The sequence below is a fragment of the Tachypleus tridentatus genome, chromosome 4, assembly GCF_004210375.1.
Source record: "Tachypleus tridentatus isolate NWPU-2018 chromosome 4, ASM421037v1, whole genome shotgun sequence".
Taxonomy (NCBI): Eukaryota; Metazoa; Arthropoda; class Merostomata; order Xiphosura; family Limulidae; genus Tachypleus; species Tachypleus tridentatus.
In genome coordinates, this window is record NC_134828.1 from 7,655,679 (window position 1) to 7,679,561 (window position 23,883).

At 30.3% G+C, this 23,883-nt stretch overlaps 1 long non-coding RNA gene across 2 annotated transcripts in view; it reads left to right on the plus strand.

Moving 5' to 3' along the window:
• Positions 1 to 903: 903 nt before the first annotated feature.
• LOC143248528 (uncharacterized) overlaps positions 904 to 23,883 on the plus strand; it is a 97,306-nt gene continuing 74,326 nt past the window's right edge. The window contains exon 1 of one of the 2 annotated variants that reach the window (XR_013027037.1): positions 904 to 1,604. This is a non-coding gene — a long non-coding RNA (uncharacterized LOC143248528). The remainder of the gene's footprint in view (positions 1,605 to 23,883) is intronic. The other variant, XR_013027036.1, reaches the window with a different exon arrangement.

Consider the following 23,883-nt stretch of genomic DNA (forward strand, 5'->3'; position numbering starts at 1 on the left):
TTTTTATTTTCCTTGAAAATAAATATAAAAAAAAACGTAAAAAGAAACAAAAACGAAAACATTTCAAGAAGACATTCTCGTTTGTTAAATAGATATGTGATTGGCAAATCGTAGCCTTGTTTTTAGAATACATGTAGTAATAACAACGATTTTAATATATATGTAAAATATATTCATAAAATATTTACGTAAAAAATTTTCTCAACCCAAACGAGCTGTGTTTACATGTACCTTTTTCTCTACAAGTCGGTTTTTTCGACATCACTAACGATTTTAATGTATAACTTTCTACAAGCAATTTAAAAGTACTAGTAAATGCCGAATATGATACTTCTGCACGTTTCCTTAACATTAATAGTTATTTATGGTAATTAGTGCCACAAAAATAATGTTAAGAAGGATTTTATTTGCTTTCTTGTCTTAGAGTAAATCTTTTTGCGTTCTGGCCACAACGAGGAATCGAACCAAAGTTTGTCGTTATAACTCTATCAACTTACCGCTGGGATACTTTCTAAAAACTACACGATTGACAATTTAGGTCATCCCATATTAAAACTAATATCACAATATTATTTTATATTTGTAGTTATCCCAGAAAACTCGGTAAACCTTATTTGGCCTCGTTGCCATTGGATACATCATTCACCTCTAAGTGTAACAAGCTGCACTTGTCACAAAATGAAAAGCGCCACCTGATTAAAAATTGTATATTTATATATTTTGATGAGGTAAAAATAGGTGTTGTCATAATGGATTAAGTTTAGCATAAAACACGATTAATTAACATAAACAGGTATTCATTTTGAAATATGTAAAATAGGAATATTCCATTTATTATCAAATATGAAATTTAGTTATCCAACCATATGTCAGTTTTACCAGTTAATGTGTCAGAGAAAAAAAACGTTACTTTTAACTGATACGTTTCGTGCAGCGAAGCCTAACTGCTATAAAACTGGCGCATGGCACACGTTCACAACAATAGTATTCAGAAACAAGTATTTTGTCACTGTTCACATCTATTAAATACATGTAGAAAGTAATGTAAGAACGTGCTATGTGAGGTTTTGGATGAAATACCAGCAACCCTGGTCAAACTACGTCATGTTACGACGGCCGCTGCGACTAATTTCCACTCAGCTGTGAACCACAAGGTCAAAAGAGTTTTGCCATTACTCGAACAGAGCAGCAAGTTCACTTGACTGTCTAACTTCCCGCTGTTCCTACCTCTGACACGCTCTGAGCGGCGACTATTGCCACATAGGCGCACCATGATACCGTGCGGAACGACCCTTACATCTAGCAATTCGGGAACGTGACAAGCCCCTTGTGGCCATGGCGGCTTCACTCAAAGACGAGCTCACGGCGCAGCTGTACGTGTTCTCTGTGTGGGACGTTACGAACTCCGTGCGGTCGGGATAACCCGCTGTCACTGGGAGTGCTCCATTTAAACATGATGTAGTGCGAAGGCCCGCAGTCGCCATGTCAAGTACCCACAGCCCAGGTGACACTCAGTCGAGCCGACAACTTGTTAGTGGCATTGAACGTGCTAACTAACTCTCTATAACCCAGCCATAGCTATGGAGTCGAGCAGATGTAAACAGGTACGGGTAATTAGGGCGTTGATATTATCGATAATGTAAAACTATTACTCGGGTAAGCCTTGCATTCAACCAGTTCAAACAACACGAACAATTTGTTTCAACTTAACTAAAATATTTATATTTAAGTTAAACCGCGCACTAAATTGATGATTGTGTGAGTCAAGCATTAGGAAATATAAATGTGTGGGGCATTTACAACATTTCTACAGACCAAAAACAACACCCGCGTCACTTACCTCTGTATTAACACAGAGTGGAGCTCGTCTGTATTGTCCTGCCAACTTGGTGATACATAAACCAAGAATCTGAAGAAAAAAAAATAAAAAACAGTAATATTACGAAACAGGTTGGGAAAAATTAAATATCCTCTTCTTACTTCCAGTAATCCGGGCCAACTGAATATTAAAAACAAATATTTGAGAACAAAAGTATTAAACAGATGTAATATTTACATACGAGCATTTGATAGTTATTAAATATTCGTATAAAACTTTTACTAATAACAGTAATGTAATAGTACACACAAAATTAAAAGAAGACCAGCATTTAGAATCATTACAATTAACGAGTTCCCCATTACAAGATCTGAAAACGTTTACTTAGATGTAACGCTGCATGCAAAATCACACAAACTTCAAAGAACTATGACATCTAAAAATTCGGTGCGAATAAACAGCGTTCGATAATACAGGGCCTGCTGATGATAAAATCACTTTCCATTTTTCTTAAATCTTTATAAATGTAAATAAAATAATTGTAATATATTTCAACAACATTCGGACAACCTTTTATGACTGTGAAATGAGTGAAAACGTTCTAAATAAATTTCACAGAATTCTTAATAAGCCGGTAACTTATTCGATGCAGCCCGAAAGGTCCGGACTACCTGACTCGCAGCCTGAAGTTGGTTGTGAACTCATGCACCCCGCACAAAGCAACGACGGAGACAGAACTTCGAGAAAATCATAAGCAAACATGCTTACCAGTATGCTGAGTGTTTTAGGGGACATGAAGCCATGTAGCCCTTCTGCCATTATTAGCAGACCGTCTGTTGAAACAGTCGGATGGAGTTAGTTTTCTCATGGGGCAAACGTTCCCGCCGAACCACAACCATCGTCAGGCCTAAATCACCACAGCACTGCAGTCTAACGCTCATTCCCGAAACTTAGCTGTTCGACAAAGCGTGTAAAGTCGTCGCTTCCTGATTGGCTGATACCTTATCCATTCAGCAAGCCCTGCCAAGATGAAATACGTTCGCGCGCTTAGTATACAAACCTTAAGTGTTTATTACGAAGATGGAACTTGCTGAGGCAAATTAAAAGTACCAAAAAGAGCAGTAAGTAATTTTCATTATTTGATTTTTACTGACGTAGCTTCTGTAATAGGTTTACAGAAGTTTCATAATCAATTCTAGCCTCAACTTTTCTAAACTGGCAGAGTGAGGGGGGGAGGTATAAACAAAATTTAAATTAGATTAATGGACTTGGTGGACTACGACATTTCAGGGGACCCGAACCCATTTCTCTGCTCACCGCTAACAACACACTTGTAACGATCAGCTGTTATTGTGCTACATCAAACACAATAACGGTCAAATTCCAAAATAATCAAAATATATTTATGTAGAAAAGATAATATAAAAATAACCTTGTTGATAAAAACAGACAATTTCCTGTAAAATAATGTGCTGGAAACACCAAATCATCGATTTATCAAACACCTTAAATTATGTCATAAAAACATCTGAGTGTTACATCGTGAATCCTATAGTCACAAAGAGCCTATAAACAAAGTTCTAATTTGTATTTGTAAAATAAAAACTTAGGTCCTAAAACCTGTTGAGAGACATTCTGTATATCTGTCATTTACCTGTCTATTGACGAACGTAGAAAAGTAAAAACATTCTACTTTTCAATTGTTGAAACATTGTTAATGAGTATTATGGTTTATTGTATAAAGCCTAAACACGAAAGACATTGAAGGATTATTTAATTATTAATACATTATTTTATATATGGTTATTTAGTTAAATGCTACATAGGATAACTCTCTTTAGTTATATGTTGCAAACCAAAACATTTTTAAAAAGTTGTCAATTTGATAAACATGGTTTACTATTGTGAAGCTGAATTTCATTAGTTAGATTTATTTCTTATATATTTGTTTAATTTCACACAAAGTTCTTCTAGTCTCCTTAATTATGAGATGGTGGACAAGTCAGAACGGAACTACTTAACACCACACACCGCCAACTCTTGGTCTACTCTTTAATAGGATTGATCGATACATCATAACGCTTCATGTCTGAAACGGTGAACATGTTCTGTGACGGGATTCGAATCTGCAATCCACAGTTTGCGAGCTCAATGCCCCAATCACCAAACCATATTTAATTGTTAACTATATATTTTACAAATCGTTTATTAGTTATGCATAAAGTTGAAGATGGATAATTTCATAGTTTGAAGCTGAAGGTGGAATAATTTCATTGTTAAAACTTGAAGGTGGAGTAATTTCATTGTTTAGAGTTGAAGGTGGAATAATTTGATGTTTAAACTTGAAGATCGAGTAATTTCGTTGTTTAAAATTGAAGATGGGAATAATTTCATTGTTAAAACTTGAAAGTGGAGTAATTTCATAGTTTGAAGCTGAAGATCGAGTAATTTCATTGTTAAAACTTGAAGGTTGAATAATTTCATTGTTTAAAGTTAAAGATGGGAATAATTTCATTGTTAAAACTTGAAAGTGGAGTAATTTCATTGTTAAAACTTGAAAGTGGAGTAATTTCATTGTTAAAACTTGAAAGTGGAATAATTTCATAGTTTGAAGCTGAAGATCGAGTAATTTCATTGTTAAAACTTGAAAGTGGAGTAATTTCATTGTTAAAACTTGAAAGTGGAGTAATTTCATTGTTAAAACTTGAAAGTGGAATAATTTCATAGTTTGAAGCTGAAGATCGAGTAATTTCATTGTTAAAATTTGAAGGTGGAATAATTTCATTGTTAAAACTTGAAAGTGGAGTAATTTCATTGGTTAAAGTTGAAGATGGGAATAATTTCATTGTTAAAACTTGAAAGTGGAGTAATTTCATTGTTAAAACTTGAAAGTGGAATAATTTCATAGTTTGAAGCTGAAGATCGAGTAATTTCATTGTTAAAATTTGAAGGTGGAGTAATTTCATTGTTTAAAGTTGAAGATGGGAATAATTTCATTGTTAAAACTTGAAAGTGGAGTAATTTCATTGTTTAAAGTTAAAGATGGAATAATTTCATTGTTAAAACTTGAAAGTGGAGTAATTTCATTGTTAAAACTTGAAAGTGGAATAATTTCATAGTTTGAAGCTGAAGATCGGAGTAATTTCATTGTTAAAATTTGAAGGTGGAGTAATTTCATTGTTTAAAGTTGAAGATGGGAATAATTTCATTGTTAAAACTTGAAAGTGGAGTAATTTCATTGTTTAAAGTTAAAGATGGGAATAATTTCATTGTTAAAACTTGAAAGTGGAGTAATTTCATTGTTAAAACTTGAAAGTGGAATAATTTCATAGTTTGAAGCTGAAGATCGAGTAATTTCATTGTTAAAATTTGAAGGTGGAATAATTTCATTGTTTAAACTTGAAGATGGGAATAATTTCATTGTTAAAACTTGAAAGTGGAATAATTTCATAGTTTGAAGCTGAAGATCGAGTAATTTCATTGTTAAAATTTGAAGGTGGAATAATTTCATTGTTTAAAGTTGAAGATGGGAATAATTTCATTGTTAAAACTTGAAAGTGGAATAATTTCATAGTTTGAAGCTGAAGGTCGAGTAATTTCATTGTTAAAATTTGAAGGTGGAGTAATTTCATTGTTTAAAGTTGAAGATGGGAATAATTTCATTGTTAAAACTTGAAAGTGGAGTAATTTCATTGTTTAAAGTTAAAGATGGGAATAATTTCATTGTTAAAACTTGAAAGTGGAGTAATTTCATTGTTAAAACTTGAAAGTGGAATAATTTCATAGTTTGAAGCTGAAGATCGAGTAATTTCATTGTTAAAATTTGAAGGTGGAATAATTTCATTGTTTAAAGTTGAAGATGGGAATAATTTCATTGTTAAAACTTGAAAGTGGAATAATTTCATAGTTTGAAGCTGAAGATCGAGTAATTTATTGTTAAAATTTGATGGTGGAGTAATTTCATTGTTTAAAGTTAAAGATGGGAATAATTTCATTGTTAAAACTTGAAAGTGGAGTAATTTCATTGTTAAAACTTGAAAGTGGAATAATTTCATTGTTTAAAGTTGAAGATGGGAATAATTTCATTGTTAAAACTTGAAAGTGGAGTAATTTCATTGTTAAAACTTGAAAGTGGAGTAATTTCATTGTTAAAACTTGAAAGTGGAATAATTTCATTGTTAAAACTTGAAAGTGGAATAATTTCATAGTTTGAAGCTGAAGATCGAGTAATTTCATTGTTAAAATTTGAAGGTGGAATAATTTCATTGTTTAAAATTGAAGATGGGAATAATTTCATTGTTAAAACTTGAAAGTGGAATAATTTCATAGTTTGAAACTGAAGATCGAGTAATTTCATTGTTAAAACTTGAAGGTGGAGTAATTTCATTGTTAAAACTTGAAAGTGGAATAATTTCATAGTTTGAAGCTGAAGATCGAGTAATTTCATTGTTAAAACTTGAAGGTGGAGTAATTTCATTGTTAAAACTTGAAAGTGGAATAATTTCATAGTTTGAAGCTGAAGATCGAGTAATTTCATTGTTAAAACTTGAAGGTGGAGTAATTTCATTGTTAAAACTTGAAAGTGGAATAATTTCATAGTTTGAAGCTGAAGATCGAGTAATTTCATTGTTAAAACTTGAAAGTGGAATAATTTCATAGTTTGAACAATTTCATTGTTAAAACTTGAAGGTGAGTAATTTCATTGTTTAAAGTTAAAGGTGGAATAATGTTCTTATTCAGTTCATTTTTCCATCTTAAATAAAAATTACTCCAATTTATAAATAGGTGAGGAAGCTATTTAGTTCAAACGATATAGAAACCAAATGCTTATCTAATGATTGCAAAACAGCAAACAAAGTTACTATAGAAATATTTCCTTTCCAAATCGCACGTCGAAGTGATTCATCTTTTATAAACGAGGTAGAAACCAATTTTAACACAATAAACTACTCTGTGGCTCAGCAGTGAGCTGTTAACTTATAACGCTAAAAACGTGGCTTTGATAACCGTGTTGGACTCAGCATAGATAGCCCATTGTGTAGAATGTTGCTAAACAACAAACGAACAAGTAGTTCGATGCTGAAGATATGTATCTAGATCCTAATAAGTGTGTTGGGAAATGTTTGTTTTTTTTGGAATTTCGCGAAAAACTACATGAGGGCTATCTGTGCTAGCCGCCCCTAATTTTTCAGTGTAAAACTAGAGGGAAGGCAGCTAGTCATCACCACCCACCGTCAACTCTTGGGCTACCGCTTTGCCAATGAATAGTGGGATTAATAGTAACTTTATAATGCCCTCACGCATGTTTGGTGTGAGAGGAATGTTGGTAAATGAGCATATAATATCCAAAATGCGATCTAAGTATGAGATTAATACATGATAGCCAAATTTGAATGAGTGATGAAGATTTTTAACCGGTGATAAAATCAATGTTAAGGAAGAAAACTGATTTAGCGATTGAAAAGAGAGGACGTTGAAAAGCTAAGTTCTTGCAGAAGTCCGAAAATTATTTAACATTTATATGATAAATTGTAGTAATTTGGGTTAAATAACACAATATCTACACGTAGTAATTTTGATAAATAAAAATAATACGGTAAAACTTTTAACTTAAGGTTTAGTAGTGTAGATTTTACTACAGCGTTAAAATAGGTTTATTTAAATGTCAGCTTACTGGTAAGTCGTAAAACAGGATAAATACATTGTTTATTTAAATAAATACAATCTGAAACTACTTCATCATTTCTTGTTGTTTTAATAATTAACTTTCTTACTTTAGCTTAGATCCATTAGTTTAAATTAAATACACTTTATTATTAGCATTACATATTTATCAAACACTTCTAATAAAGTTCTATTCCTAAGATCTATATAATTAAAGATAATCTTTTTACTTTAGTTTGAAGATAAGATAGTAATAAAAAATAATAAATAATTAGTTCTTAAACGTTAGGCTTAATAGGAACAGTGTTGACTACTGGTGTTTATTATCAGACTATAAGTATAAATAACAATGGTCAAGACAGGTATGATAGTTAAGCGTTCACAGTTTGTCAGGTATAATGGGTGCATATAATGTATTTTATTTGTGGACTCGGGACTGATATATACTTTTAAGTAAGCTAGTAATGAACATGTGCAATTTGTATGTATAGTTTGTAGATTGGAGGAGAAAGTGAAGACAATAGATAAAGAAACGTGTAAGGATTGAAGACAATAGATAAAGAAAAGTGTAAGGATTGAAGACAATAGATAAAGAAAAGTGTAAGGTTGTGGACAATAGATAAAGAAAAGTGTAAGGTTGTGGACAATAAATAAAGAAAAGTGTAAGGTTGTGGACAATAAATAAAGAAAAGTGTAAGGATTGAAGACAATAGATAAAGAAAAGTGTAAGGATTGAAGACAATAGATAAAGAAAAGTGTAAGGATTGAAGACAATAGATAAAGAAAAGTGTAAGGTTGTGGACAATAGATAAAGAAAAGTGTAAGGTTGTAGACAATAAATAAAGAAAAGTGTAAGGATTGAAGACAATAGATAAAGAAAAGTGTAAGGTTGTGGACAATAGATAAAGAAAAGTGTAAGGTTGTGGACAACAGTAGAAGCACCTCAATAGGAGCGTAAGCTCTTACATATCAGATAAAAATAACATTCAGGAAGTTAGAAATAGTATTATTACAGCTAAAAGTGGAACTTAATTGTAATGAGAATATTCTATTAAACAACAAATTTCAGGTTTTTTCTTTTGCAGATGAGAAACTATTGAGAGAAGGAAAACAAAATGGCGCGAGCAGTATCTGGATGATAAGTAGGTTATAGTTGATTTTGTGGGTAGGATCGTCTGTGGGTAAATAGGGAGAAAAGAATCAAATTATGTTACCCAGAGAGGGACACACGTGGAGGATATAACTGACAGGGCAGGAGATATAATAAAGGGGGTTAGAAGAGATGCTGTTTTTGTGGTACATGTAGGGGCTAATGATATAGGGAAGATAAGTCAAAGAACATAATAAATATAAAGGATTCTTAAAGGCATTTAAAGTAAAACGCCATAACTTAAGTTTGTCAGAGATACTGCCGATAATTAACTGTGAGGATGAAGTTATAAATAGGTCCCTAAGACTGAATGCTAAGCTGAATTGATATGAACAGATAAACTGGTTGGACTTATGGGATTAGTTCAATGGAAGAAGGAAGATTTTGAAAGGATGGTTTACATTTAAATGAGATAAAGGCTGGTTTGATTACTACGGCTCAACAGTAAGGGAAGTTTAAAACTAGGACTACTTGTAATTAACTGATAGTGTTGTACGACTAGTAACTCAGCAGTAATGGAAGTTTTAAACTAGGACTACTTGTAATTAACTGATAGTGTTGTACGACTAGTAACTCAGCAGTAAGGGAAGTTTTAAACTAGGACTACTTGTAATTAACTTATAGTGTTGTACGACTAGTAACTCAGCAGTAAGGGAAGTTTTAAACTAGGACTACTTGTAATTAACTGATAGTGTTGTACGAATAGTAACTTGTAATTAACTTATAGTGTTGATGTATCGTCTTTTCTTACATAACGGTTACAACAGTTAGAGTTAGAGACACAGATATAAAATTTGGTAGAGTTGGAGTCATTTTCAGCTAAGACAGTTTTATTTTTCTAACAGAGTAGTTGGCTTTTAGAATTTAAATTTAAGTGAGCTAAAGAGAAAGCTTGATAAATATATGAATGATAAAGGGTTGTTTAAAATTTTTAAAAATACGCTTTATAATAGTTTCAGGAAGATGGAAGAGTAAAGGTGGACCAATAGATCCCATTTTTTTCCAAAGTATTATGTTATATTAAACCACATTATTTTTCATTTTGTCCTACAACATGTAGGCCTATTGACCCTTGACCTCTCTCATGAGTCTCCCCAGCTCTTCCTGTCCTGTACAACCGCTAACCATTCTTCGTCTTCTGTATCAACATCAAGATTAATTAGTATATAATTTCCAATTATATAGTTGGAAAGCTAGACAGACTTGCGAGAGTTAATTATTGTATATAGTTGGAAAGCTGGACAGACTTGCGAGAGTTGATTATTGTATATAGTTGGAAAGCTGGACAGACTTGCGTGAGTTAATTATTGTATATAGTTGGAAAGCTGGACAGACTTGCGTGAGTTAATTATTGTATATAGTTGGAAAGCTGGACAGACTTACGTGAGTTAATTATTGTATATAGTTGGAAAGCTGGACAGACTTACGTGAGTTAATTATTGTATATAGTTGGAAAGCTGGACAGACTTACGTGAGTTAATTATTGTATATAGTTGGAAAGCTGGACATACGTGAGTTAATTATTGTATATAGTTGGAAAGCTGGACAGACTTTCGTAGGTAAAAGAGGTCTTTCACAATATGATGCGTTTTGTGTTTTTCAGTTTTCAATTTCAATCACGAAAAAAATTGGAATGTTACCAAAATTCTGTGAATATTCTTCTTGTTTATCATGTAATATTCACTGTATGAACCATTTTCCAACTTTGTGTGTTATAATCTTCTAGAGCTATTATATTTAGAATATAACCTAACACTAATGTCTTATGACTAGTATGGTTCATCAGCTTACACCGTCACGACTGTTTTTGGTCAATTATCGATAATGTAGTTCTTGTATTTCAGAAGCAACTATAAACAAAATTACTAAACACTTGTTTTAATGAATATATATATCGTGCAGTGTGAACAAATTAATATAATGTTTTAGAACATTTAAATCCAAACCAGCAGATTATTCTACCATACTCGAAGATGTTTTCTCAGTATAGTCTACTTTTAGATTCAGTTTTTGTTCTTTGTATTGACGTTAGGTGTCACTGCCTTGGAAACCAGACTTTATGGTTAGTCTTCTTGACAAGAAACCCACTTGAAATAAAAATGTATCTCAGAACAGTTGGTATGGGTATTAACACTCTTAATGATAAGGAGAGAACAACGTTTCAACCTTCCTGGGTCGTCTACGAACAGTTGGTATGGGTATTAACACTTTTACTGATAAGGAGAGAACAACGTTTCAACCTTCCTATGTCATCTCAGAACAGTTGGTATCGGTATTAACACTTTTACTGATAAGGAGAGAACAACGTTTCAACCTCCCTATGTCATCTCAGAACAGTTGGTATGAGTATTAACACTTTTACTGATAAGGAGAGAACAACGTTTCAATCTTCCTATGGCATCTCAGAACAGTTGGTATGGGTATTAACACTTATTGATATGGAGAGAACAAGGTTTCAACCTTCATAGGTCATCTCAGAACAGTTGGTATGGGTATTAACACTTTTACTGATATGGAGAAAACAACATTTCAACCTTCCTAGGTCATCTCAGAACAGTTGGTATGGGTATTAACACTTTTACTGATATGGAGAAAACAACATTTCAACCTTCCTATGTCATCTCAGAACAATTGGTATGGGTATTAACACTTTTACTGATATGGAGAGGACAACATTTCAACCTTCCTATGTCATCTCAGAACAGTTGGTATGGGTATTAACACTTTTACTGATAAGGAGAGGACAACGTTTCAACCTTCCTAGGTCATCTCAGAACAATTGGTATGGGTATTAACTCTTTTACTGATATGGAGAGGACAACATTTCAACCTTTCTAGGTCATCTCAGAACAGTTGGTATGGGTATTAACACTTTTACTGATATGGAGAAAACAACATTTCAACCTTCCTAGGTCATCTCAGAACAATTGGTATGGGTATTAACACTTTTACTGATATGGAGAGAACAACATTTCAACCTTCCTATGTCATCTCAGAACAGTTGGTATGGGTATTAACACTTTTACTGATAAGGAGAGAACAACGTTTCAACCTCCCTATGTCATCTCAGAACAGTTGGTATGGGTATTAACACTTATTGATATGGAGAGAACAAGGTTTCAACCTTCATAGGTCATCTCAGAACAGTTGGTATGGGTATTAACACTTTTACTGATATGGAGAAAACAACATTTCAACCTTCCTAGGTCATCTCAGAACAGTTGGTATGGGTATTAACACTTTTACTGATATGGAGAAAACAACATTTCAACCTTCCTATGTCATCTCAGAACAATTGGTATGGGTATTAACACTTTTACTGATATGGAGAGGACAACATTTCAACCTTTCTAGGTCATCTCAGAACAGTTGGTATGGGTATTAACACTTTTACTGATATGGAGAGGACAACATTTCAACCTTCCTATGTCATCTCAGAACAGTTGGTATGGGTATTAACACTTTTACTGATAAGGAGAGGACAACGTTTCAACCTTCATAGGTCATCTTAGAACAGTTGGTATGGGTATTAACACTTTTACTGATATGGAGAAAACAACATTTCCACCTTCCTAGGTCATCTCAGAACAGTTGGTATGGGTATTAACACTTTTACTGATATGGAGAGAACAACGTTTCAACCTTCCTAGGTCATCTCAGAACAGTTGGTATGGGTATTAACACTTTTACTGATATGGAGAGGACAACATTTCAACCTTTCTAGGTCATCTGAGAACAGTTGGTATGGGTATTAACACTTTTAGTGATATGGAGAGAACAACGTTTCAACCTTCCTATGTCATCTCAGAACAGTTGGTATGGGTATTAACACTTTTACTGATACGGAGAGGACAACATTTCAACCTTCCTAGGTCATCTCAGAACAGTTGGTATGGGTATTAACACTTTTAATTATAAGGAGAGAACAACGTTTCAACCTTCCTATGTCATCTCAGAACAGTTGGTATGGGTATTAACACTTTTACTGATACGGAGAGGACAACATTTCAACCTTCCTAGGTCATCTCAGAACAGTTGGTATGGGTATTAACACTTTTAATGATAAGGAGAGAAAAACGTTTCAACCTTCCTAGGTCATCTCAGAACAGTTGGTATGGGTATTAACACTTTTACTGATATGGAGAGAACAACGTTTCAACCTTCCTATGTCATCTCAGAACAGTTGGTATGGGTATTAACACTTTTAATGATAAGGAGAGAACAACGTTTCAACCTTCCTATGTCATCTCAGAACAGTTGGTATGGGTATTAACACTTTTACTGATACGGAGAGAACAACGTTTCAACCTTCCTATGTCATCTCAGAACAGTTGGTATGGGTATTAACACTTTTAATGATAAGGAGAGAACAACGTTTCAACCTTCCTAGGTCATCTCAGAACAGTTGGTATGGGTATTAACACTTTTACTGATACGGAGAGGACAACATTTCAACCTTCCTAGGTCATCTTAGAACAGTTGGTATGGGTATTAACAATTTTAATGATAAGGAGAGAACAACGTTTCAACCTTCCTATGTCATCTCAGAACAGTTGGTATGGGTATTAACACTTTTACTGATATGGAGAGAACAACGTTTCAACCTTCCTAGGTCATCTCAGAACAGTTGGTATGGATATTAACACTTTTACTGATATGGAGAGAACAACGTTTCAACCTTCCTAGGTCTTCTCAGAACAGTTGGTATGGGTATTAACACTTTTACTGATATGGACAGGACAACATTTCAACCTTTCTAGGTCATCTTAGAACAGTTGGTATGGGTATTAACAATTTTAATGATAAGGAGAGAACAACGTTTCAACCTTCCAATGTCATCTCAGAACAGTTGGTATGGGTATTAACACTTTTAATGATAAGGAGAGAACAACGTTTCAACCTTCCTATGTCATCTCAGAACAGTTGGTATCGGTATTAACACTTTTACTGATAAGGAGAGGACAACGTTTCAACCTTCCTAGGTCATCTCAGAACAGTTGTTATGGGTATTAACACTTTTAGTGATAAGGAGAGAACAACGTTTCAACCTCCCTATGTCATCTCAGAACAGTTGGTATGGGTATTAACACTTTCACTGATAAGAATAGAACAACGTTTCAACCTCCCTATGTCATCTCAGAACAGTTGGTATGGGTATTAACACTTTTAATGATAAGGAGAGAACAACGTTTCAACCTTCCTAGGTCATCTCAGAACAGTTGGTATGGGTATTAACACTCTTATTGATAAAGAGAGAACAACGTTTCAACCTTCCTAGGTCATCTCAGAAGAGTTGGTATGGGTATTAACACTTTTACTGATATGGAAAGAACACGTTTCAACCTTCCTATGTCATCTCAGAACAGTTGGTATGGGTATTAACACTTTTACTGATAAGAAGAGAACACGTTTCAACATTCCTAGGTCATCTCAGAACAGTTGGTATGGGTATTAACACTTTTACTGATAAGTAGAGAACAACGTTTCAACCTTCCTAGGTCATCTTGAAGTTAACAAAAAAAGATGAAGATGACCAATGAAGGTCAAAATGTTGTTCTCTCCTTAGCAGGAAAAGTGTTAATACCCATATCAGCCGTTCAGATGTATATCTTATAATGGTTATTTCTTGTAGCGATATGAATTTATTTGTCATTAATTTTATGTTGTTACTTTGACATTTAATATCCAGCAAATAATTTTATCCTTGATATAAGACTTCCTATAAATGATTAATTAATAATATTCATGTGTGAATGAAACTTTTTTTTTTTTTTGCTTACATAGTCTTGCGCAGATAAGTTCATTACACTTTACAGCCACGTGAGAAGACATTTAAACACGTTTGTTTGTCACTTGTCACACCATGGAGCTCTTTGTTGTGTCGTACGTTAGTTAGGCCTATCTTTATTTGTAGATTTGTTTTGCTTTTCTGCGTCTTAAGGAATGTTATAACGAGCAGTGCACCCTGGGGATAGCTTTATTCGTAAATCCCTGGGTAAATATTTTTCTATCTACGAGATTATTGTTGGAGCTCCAGGATCAACCTTACGTTACGTGTGTTTATAAATGTTATCCGGATCTAATTCCGTTAGACGTGATCAGACGTTGAGTCTTACAGAACGCAAAAACTGTAATATTTCTTGAACTAATGCCTCAAGGAACGCTTGATGAACTCAGTTCATTATATAGTTTTGAGAAACTTAGTTTTAAAGTTAGGCCTTCAAATTACCAACACTTTTGTTCTGTTCTCTACAGGTGTGTTCAGTACACCATATTCACGTTGTTGTGGAAAGAATTATACAAAGGTTTAGGGTAATCACTTTACTTTATACACAGAAGATCCAGGATCCGCTATTATTGGTGGGACGTTTCTCTAAACCTCTTGTTTACTCCAATGGCTCGGTAGTAAACGCACTAAAATTCGAACAGTACAACGACAACAATATATGTAGCCCATTGTGTGGGTTTGCGCTAAAACAAAATTGTTGTATGACTTGTATGTTTGTGTTAAAATTTACAGCATAAATACATTTACAAATTGTGTTTAGAAATATGAATGGGGTTTGGAATGAATGACATAAATACATTTACAAATTGTGTTTAGAAATATGAATGGGGTTTGGAATGAATGACATAAATACATTTACAATTTGTGTTTAGAAATATGAATGGGGTTTGGAATGAATGACATTTCTGGAAGTAATTTAAGTTTCTAGTTACACTGAAACCACTTCTGCTTCTGTTCTACTGACTGACCTAGATTGGTTCCAGATACACTTCTTACAAAGAGTTATGATTGAATGTGGCCCGGATGCAACTTATCTTCAAAATGATCATCGTAAGTACTTGCAATGAATTCTCCTGTTAATACGTGACCTTCTGTGACTAACTTTATACCAACTAAATAATATATCAGATGGCTGTACTTTATACCAACTAAATAATATATTAGATGGCTATACTTTATACCAACTAAATAATATATTAGATGGCTGTACTTTATACCAACTAAATAATATATTAGATGGCTATACTTTATACCAACTAAATAATATATTAGATGGCTATACTTTATACCAACTAAATAATATATTAGATGGCTGTACTTTATACCAACTAAATAATATATTAGATGGCTATACTTTATACCAACTAAATAATATATTAGATGGCTACACTTTATACCAACTAAATAATATATTAGATGGCTATACTTTATACCAACTAAATAATATATTAGATGGCTATACTTTATACCAACTAAATAATATATTAGATGGCTGTACTTTATACCAACTAAATAATATATTAGATGGCTATACTTTATACCAACTAAATAATATATTAGATGGCTGTACTTTATACCAACTAAATAATATATTAGATGGCTGTACTTTATACCAACTAAATAATATATTAGATGGCTGTACTTTATACCAACTAAATAATATATTAGATGGCTGTACTTTATACCAACTAAATAATATATTAGATGGCTGTACTTTATACCAACTAAATAATATATTAGATGGCTGTACTTTATACCAACTAAATAATATATTAGATGGCTGTACTTTATACCAACTAAATAATATATTAGATGGCTGTACTTTATACCAACTAAATAATATATTAGATGGCTGTACTTTATACCAACTAAATAATATATTAGATGGCTGTACTTTATACCAACTAAATAATATATTAGATGGCTATACTTTATACCAACTAAATAATATATTAGATGGCTGTACTTTATACCAACTAAATAATATATTAGATGGCTGTACTTTATACCAACTAAATAATATATTAGATATTACACTTTATACCAACTAAATAATATATTAGATGGCTATACTTTATACCAACTAAATAATATATTAGATGGCTGTACTTTATACCAACTAAATAATATATTAGATGGCTGTACTTTATACCAACTAAATAATATATTAGATGGCTGTACTTTATACCAACTAAATAATATATTAGATGGCTGTACTTTATACCAACTAAATAATATATTAGATGGCTATACTTTATACCAACTAAATAATATATTAGATGGCTATACTTTATACCAACTAAATAATATATTAGATGGCTGTACTTTATACCAACTAAATAATATATTAGATGGCTGTACTTTATACCAACTAAATAATATATTAGATGGCTGTACTTTATACCAACTAAATAATATATTAGATGGCTGTACTTTATACCAACTAAATAATATATTAGATGGCTATACTTTATACTTAATATACTATACTTTATACCAACTAAATAATATATTAGATGGCTGTACTTTATACCAACTAAATAATATATTAGATGGCTGTACTTTATACCAACTAAATAATATATTAGATGGCTGTACTTTATACCAACTAAATAATATATTAGATGGCTATACTTTATACCAACTAAATAATATATTAGATGGCTGTACTTTATACCAACTAAATAATATATTAGATGGCTATACTTTATACCAACTAAATAATATATTAGATGGCTGTACTTTATACCAACTAAATAATATATTAGATGGCTATACTTTATACCAACTAAATAATATATTAGATGGCTGTACTTTATACCAACTAAATAATATATTAGATGGCTGTACTTTATACCAACTAAATAATATATTAGATGGCTGTACTTTATACCAACTAAATAATATATTAGATGGCTGTACTTTATACCAACTAAATAATATATTAGATGGCTGTACTTTATACCAACTAAATAATATATTAGATGGCTGTACTTTATACCAACTAAATAATATATTAGATGGCTGTACTTTATACCAACTAAATAATATATTAGATGGCTGTACTTTATACCAACTAAATAATATATTAGATGGCTGTACTTTATACCAACTAAATAATATATTAGATGGCTGTACTTTATACCAACTAAATAATATATTAGATGGCTGTACTTTATACCAACTAAATAATATATTAGATGGCTGTACTTTATACCAACTAAATAATATATTAGATGGCTGTACTTTATACCAACTAAATAATATATTAGATGGCTGTACTTTATACCAACTAAATAATATATTAGATGGCTGTACTTTATACCAACTAAATAATATATTAGATGGCTGTACTTTATACCAACTAAATAATATATTAGATGGCTACTTTATACCAACTAAATAATATATTAGATGGCTGTACTTTATACCAACTAAATAATATATTAGATGGCTGTACTTTATACCAACTAAATAATATATTAGATGGCTGTACTTTATACCAACTAAATAATATATTAGATGGCTGTACTTTATACCAACTAAATAATATATTAGATGGCTGTACTTTATACCAACTAAATAATATATTAGATGGCTGTACTTTATACCAACTAAATAATATATTAGATGGCTGTACTTTATACCAACTAAATAATATATTAGATGGCTATACTTTATACCAACTAAATAATATATTAGATGGCTGTACTTTATACCAACTAAATAATATATTAGATGGCTGTACTTTATACCAACTAAATAATATATTAGATGGCTGTACTTTATACCAACTAAATAATATATTAGATGGCTGTACTTTATACCAACTAAATAATATATTAGATGGCTGTACTTTATACCAACTAAATAATATATTAGATGGCTGTACTTTATACCAACTAAATAATATATTAGATGGCTGTACTTTATACCAACTAAATAATATATTAGATGGCTATACTTTATACCAACTAAATAATATATTAGATGGCTGTACTTTATACCAACTAAATAATATATTAGATGGCTGTACTTTATACCAACTAAATAATATATTAGATGGCTGTACTTTATACCAACTAAATAATATATTAGATGGCTATACTTTATACCAACTAAATAATATATTAGATGGCTGTACTTTATACCAACTAAATAATATATTAGATGGCTGTACTTTATACCAACTAAATAATATATTAGATGGCTGTACTTTATACCAACTAAATAATATATTAGATGGCTGTACTTTATACCAACTAAATAATATATTAGATGGCTGTACTTTATACCAACTAAATAATATATTAGATGGCTGTACTTTATACCAACTAAATAATATATTAGATGGCTGTACTTTATACCAACTAAATAATATATTAGATGGCTGTACTTTATACCAACTAAATAATATATTAGATGGCTGTACTTTATACCAACTAAATAATATATTAGATGGCTGTACTTTATACCAACTAAATAATATATTAGATGGCTGTACTTTATACCAACTAAATAATATATTAGATGGCTGTACTTTATACCAACTAAATAATATATTAGATGGCTGTACTTTATACCAACTAAATAATATATTAGATGGCTGTACTTTATACCAACTAAATAATATATTAGATGGCTATACTTTATACCAACTAAATAATATATTAGATGGCTGTACTTTATACCAACTAAATAATATATTAGATGGCTATACTTTATACCAACTAAATAATATATTAGATGGCTGTACTTTATACCAACTAAATAATATATTAGATGGCTGTACTTTATACCAACTAAATAATATATTAGATGGCTGTACTTTATACCAACTAAATAATATATTAGATGGCTGTACTTTATACCAACTAAATAATATATTAGATGGCTGTACTTTATACCAACTAAATAATATATTAGATGGCTGTACTTTATACCAACTAAATAATATATTAGATGGCTGTACTTTATACCAACTAAATAATATATTAGATGGCTGTACTTTATACCAACTAAATAATATATTAGATGGCTGTACTTTATACCAACTAAATAATATATTAGATGGCTGTACTTTATACCAACTAAATAATATATTAGATGGCTGTACTTTATACCAACTAAATAATATATTAGATGGCTGTACTTTATACCAACTAAATAATATATTAGATGGCTATACTTTATACCAACTAAATAATATATTAGATGGCTGTACTTTATACCAACTAAATAATATATTAGATGGCTGTACTTTATACCAACTAAATAATATATTAGATGGCTGTACTTTATACCAACTAAATAATATATTAGATGGCTATACTTTATACCAACTAAATAATATATTAGATGGCTATACTTTATACCAACTAAATAATATATTAGATGGCTGTACTTTATACCAACTAAATAATATATTAGATGGCTGTACTTTATACCAACTAAATAATATATTAGATGGCTGTACTTTATACCAACTAAATAATATATTAGATGGCTGTACTTTATACCAACTAAATAATATATTAGATGGCTGTACTTTATACCAACTAAATAATATATTAGATGGCTGTACTTTATACCAACTAAATAATATATTAGATGGCTACTTTATACCAACTAAATAATATATTAGATGGCTGTACTTTATACCAACTAAATAATATATTAGATGGCTATACTTTATACCAACTAAATAATATATTAGATGGCTGTACTTTATACCAACTAAATAATATATTAGATGGCTGTACTTTATACCAACTAAATAATATATTAGATGGCTATACTTTATACCAACTAAATAATATATTAGATGGCTGTACTTTATACCAACTAAATAATATATTAGATGGCTGTACTTTATACCAACTAAATAATATATTAGATGGCTGTACTTTATACCAACTAAATAATATATTAGATGGCTGTACTTTATACCAACTAAATAATATATTAGATGGCTGTACTTTATACCAACTAAATAATATATTAGATGGCTGTACTTTATACCAACTAAATAATATATTAGATGGCTGTACTTTATACCAACTAAATAATATATTAGATGGCTGTACTTTATACCAACTAAATAATATATTAGATGGCTGTACTTTATACCAACTAAATAATATATTAGATGGCTATACTTTATACCAACTAAATAATATATTAGATGGCTATACTTTATACCAACTAAATAATATATTAGATGGCTGTACTTTATACCAACTAAATAATATATTAGATGGCTGTACTTTATACCAACTAAATAATATATTAGATGGCTGTACTTTATACCAACTAAATAATATATTAGATGGCTGTACTTTATACCAACTAAATAATATATTAGATGGCTGTACTTTATACCAACTAAATAATATATTAGATGGCTGTACTTTATATACCAACCAACTAAATAATATATTAGATGGCTGTACTTTATACCAACTAAATAATATATTAGATGGCTGTACTTTATACCAACTAAATAATATATTAGATGGCTGTACTTTATACCAACTAAATAATATATTAGATGGCTATACTTTATACCAACTAAATAATATATTAGATGGCTGTACTTTATACCAACTAAATAATATATTAGATGGCTGTACTTTATACCAACTAAATAATATATTAGATGGCTGTACTTTATACCAACTAAATAATATATTAGATGGCTGTACTTTATACCAACTAAATAATATATTAGATGGCTGTACTTTATACCAACTAAATAATATATTAGATGGCTGTACTTTATACCAACTAAATAATATATTAGATGGCTGTACTTTATACCAACTAAATAATATATTAGATGGCTGTACTTTATACCAACTAAATAATATATTAGATGGCTGTACTTTATACCAACTAAATAATATATTAGATGGCTGTACTTTATACCAACTAAATAATATATTAGATGGCTGTACTTTATACCAACTAAATAATATATTAGATGGCTGTACTTTATACCAACTAAATAATATATTAGATGGCTAAATACTTTATACCAACTAAATAATATATTAGATGGCTGTACTTTATACCAACTAAATAATATATTAGATGGCTGTACTTTATACCAACTAAATAATATATTAGATGGCTGTACTTTATACCAACTAAATAATATATTAGATGGCTGTACTTTATACCAACTAAATAATATATTAGATGGCTATACTTTATACCAACTAAATAATATATTAGATGGCTGTACTTTATACCAACTAAATAATATATTAGATGGCTGTACTTTATACCAACTAAATAATATATTAGATGGCTGTACTTTATACCAACTAAATAATATATTAGATGGCTATACTTTATACCAACTAAATAATATATTAGATGGCTGTACTTTATACCAACTAAATAATATATTAGATGGCTGTACTTTATACCAACTAAATAATATATTAGATGGCTGTACTTTATACCAACTAAATAATATATTAGATGGCTGTACTTTATACCAACTAAATAATATATTAGATGGCTGTATACTTAAATAATATATTAGATGGCTATACTTTATACCAACTAAATAATATATTAGATGGCTGTACTTTATACCAACTAAATAATATATTAGATGGCTGTACTTTATACCAACTAAATAATATATTAGATGGCTGTACTTTATACCAACTAAATAATATATTAGATGGCTGTACTTTATACCAACTAAATAATATATTAGATGGCTGTACTTTATACCAACTAAATAATATATTAGATGGCTATACTTTATACCAACTAAATAATATATTAGATGGCTGTACTTTATACCAACTAAATAATATATTAGATGGCTGTACTTTATACCAACTAAATAATATATTAGATGGCTGTACTTTATACCAACTAAATAATATATTAGATGGCTGTACTTTATACCAACTAAATAATATATTAGATGGCTGTACTTTATACCAACTAAATAATATATTAGATGGCTGTACTTTATACCAACTAAATAATATATTAGATGGCTGTACTTTATACCAACTAAATAATATATTAGATGGCTGTACTTTATACCAACTAAATAATATATTAGATGGCTGTACTTTATACCAACTAAATAATATATTAGATGGCTGTACTTTATACCAACTAAATAATATATTAGATGGCTGTACTTTATACCAACTAAATAATATATTAGATGGCTGTACTTTATACCAACTAAATAATATATTAGATGGCTGTACTTTATACCAACTAAATAATATATTAGATGGCTGTACTTTATACCAACTAAATAATATATTAGATGGCTGTACTTTATACCAACTAAATAATATATTAGATGGCTATACTTTATACCAACTAAATAATATATTAGATGGCTGTACTTTATACCAACTAAATAATATATTAGATGGCTATACTTTATACCAACTAAATAATATATTAGATGGCTGTACTTTATACCAACTAAATAATATATTAGATGGCTGTACTTTATACCAACTAAATAATATATTAGATGGCTGTACTTTATACCAACTAAATAATATATTAGATGGCTGTACAACTAAATAATATATTAGATGGCTTTTATACCAACTAAATAATATATTAGATGGCTGTACTTTATACCAACTAAATAATATATTAGATGGCTGTACTTTATACCAACTAAATAATATATTAGATGGCTATACTTTATACCAACTAAATAATATATTAGATGGCTATACTTTATACCAACTAAATAATATATTAGATGGCTGTACTTTATACCAACTAAATAATATATTAGATGGCTGTACTTTATACCAACTAAATAATATATTAGATGGCTACTTTATACCAACTAAATACTTTATACCAACTAAATAATATATTAGATGGCTGTACTTTATACCAACTAAATAATATATTAGATGGCTGTACTTTATACCAACTAAATAATATATTAGATGGCTGTACTTTATACCAACTAAATAATATATTAGATGGCTGTACTTTATACCAACTAAATAATATATTAGATGGCTGTACTTTATACCAACTAAATAATATATTAGATGGCTGTACTTTATACCAACTAAATAATATATTAGATGGCTGTACTTTATACCAACTAAATAATATATTAGATGGCTGTACTTTATACCAACTAAATAATATATTAGATGGCTGTACTTTATACCAACTAAATAATATATTAGATGGCTATACTTTATACCAACTAAATAATATATTAGATGGCTGTACTTTATACCAACTAAATAATATATTAGATGGCTGTACTTTATACCAACTAAATAATATATTAGATGGCTGTACTTTATACCAACTAAATAATATATTAGATGGCTGTACTTTATACCAACTAAATAATATATTAGATGGCTATACTTTATACCAACTAAATAATATATTAGATGGCTGTACTTTATACCAACTAAATAATATATT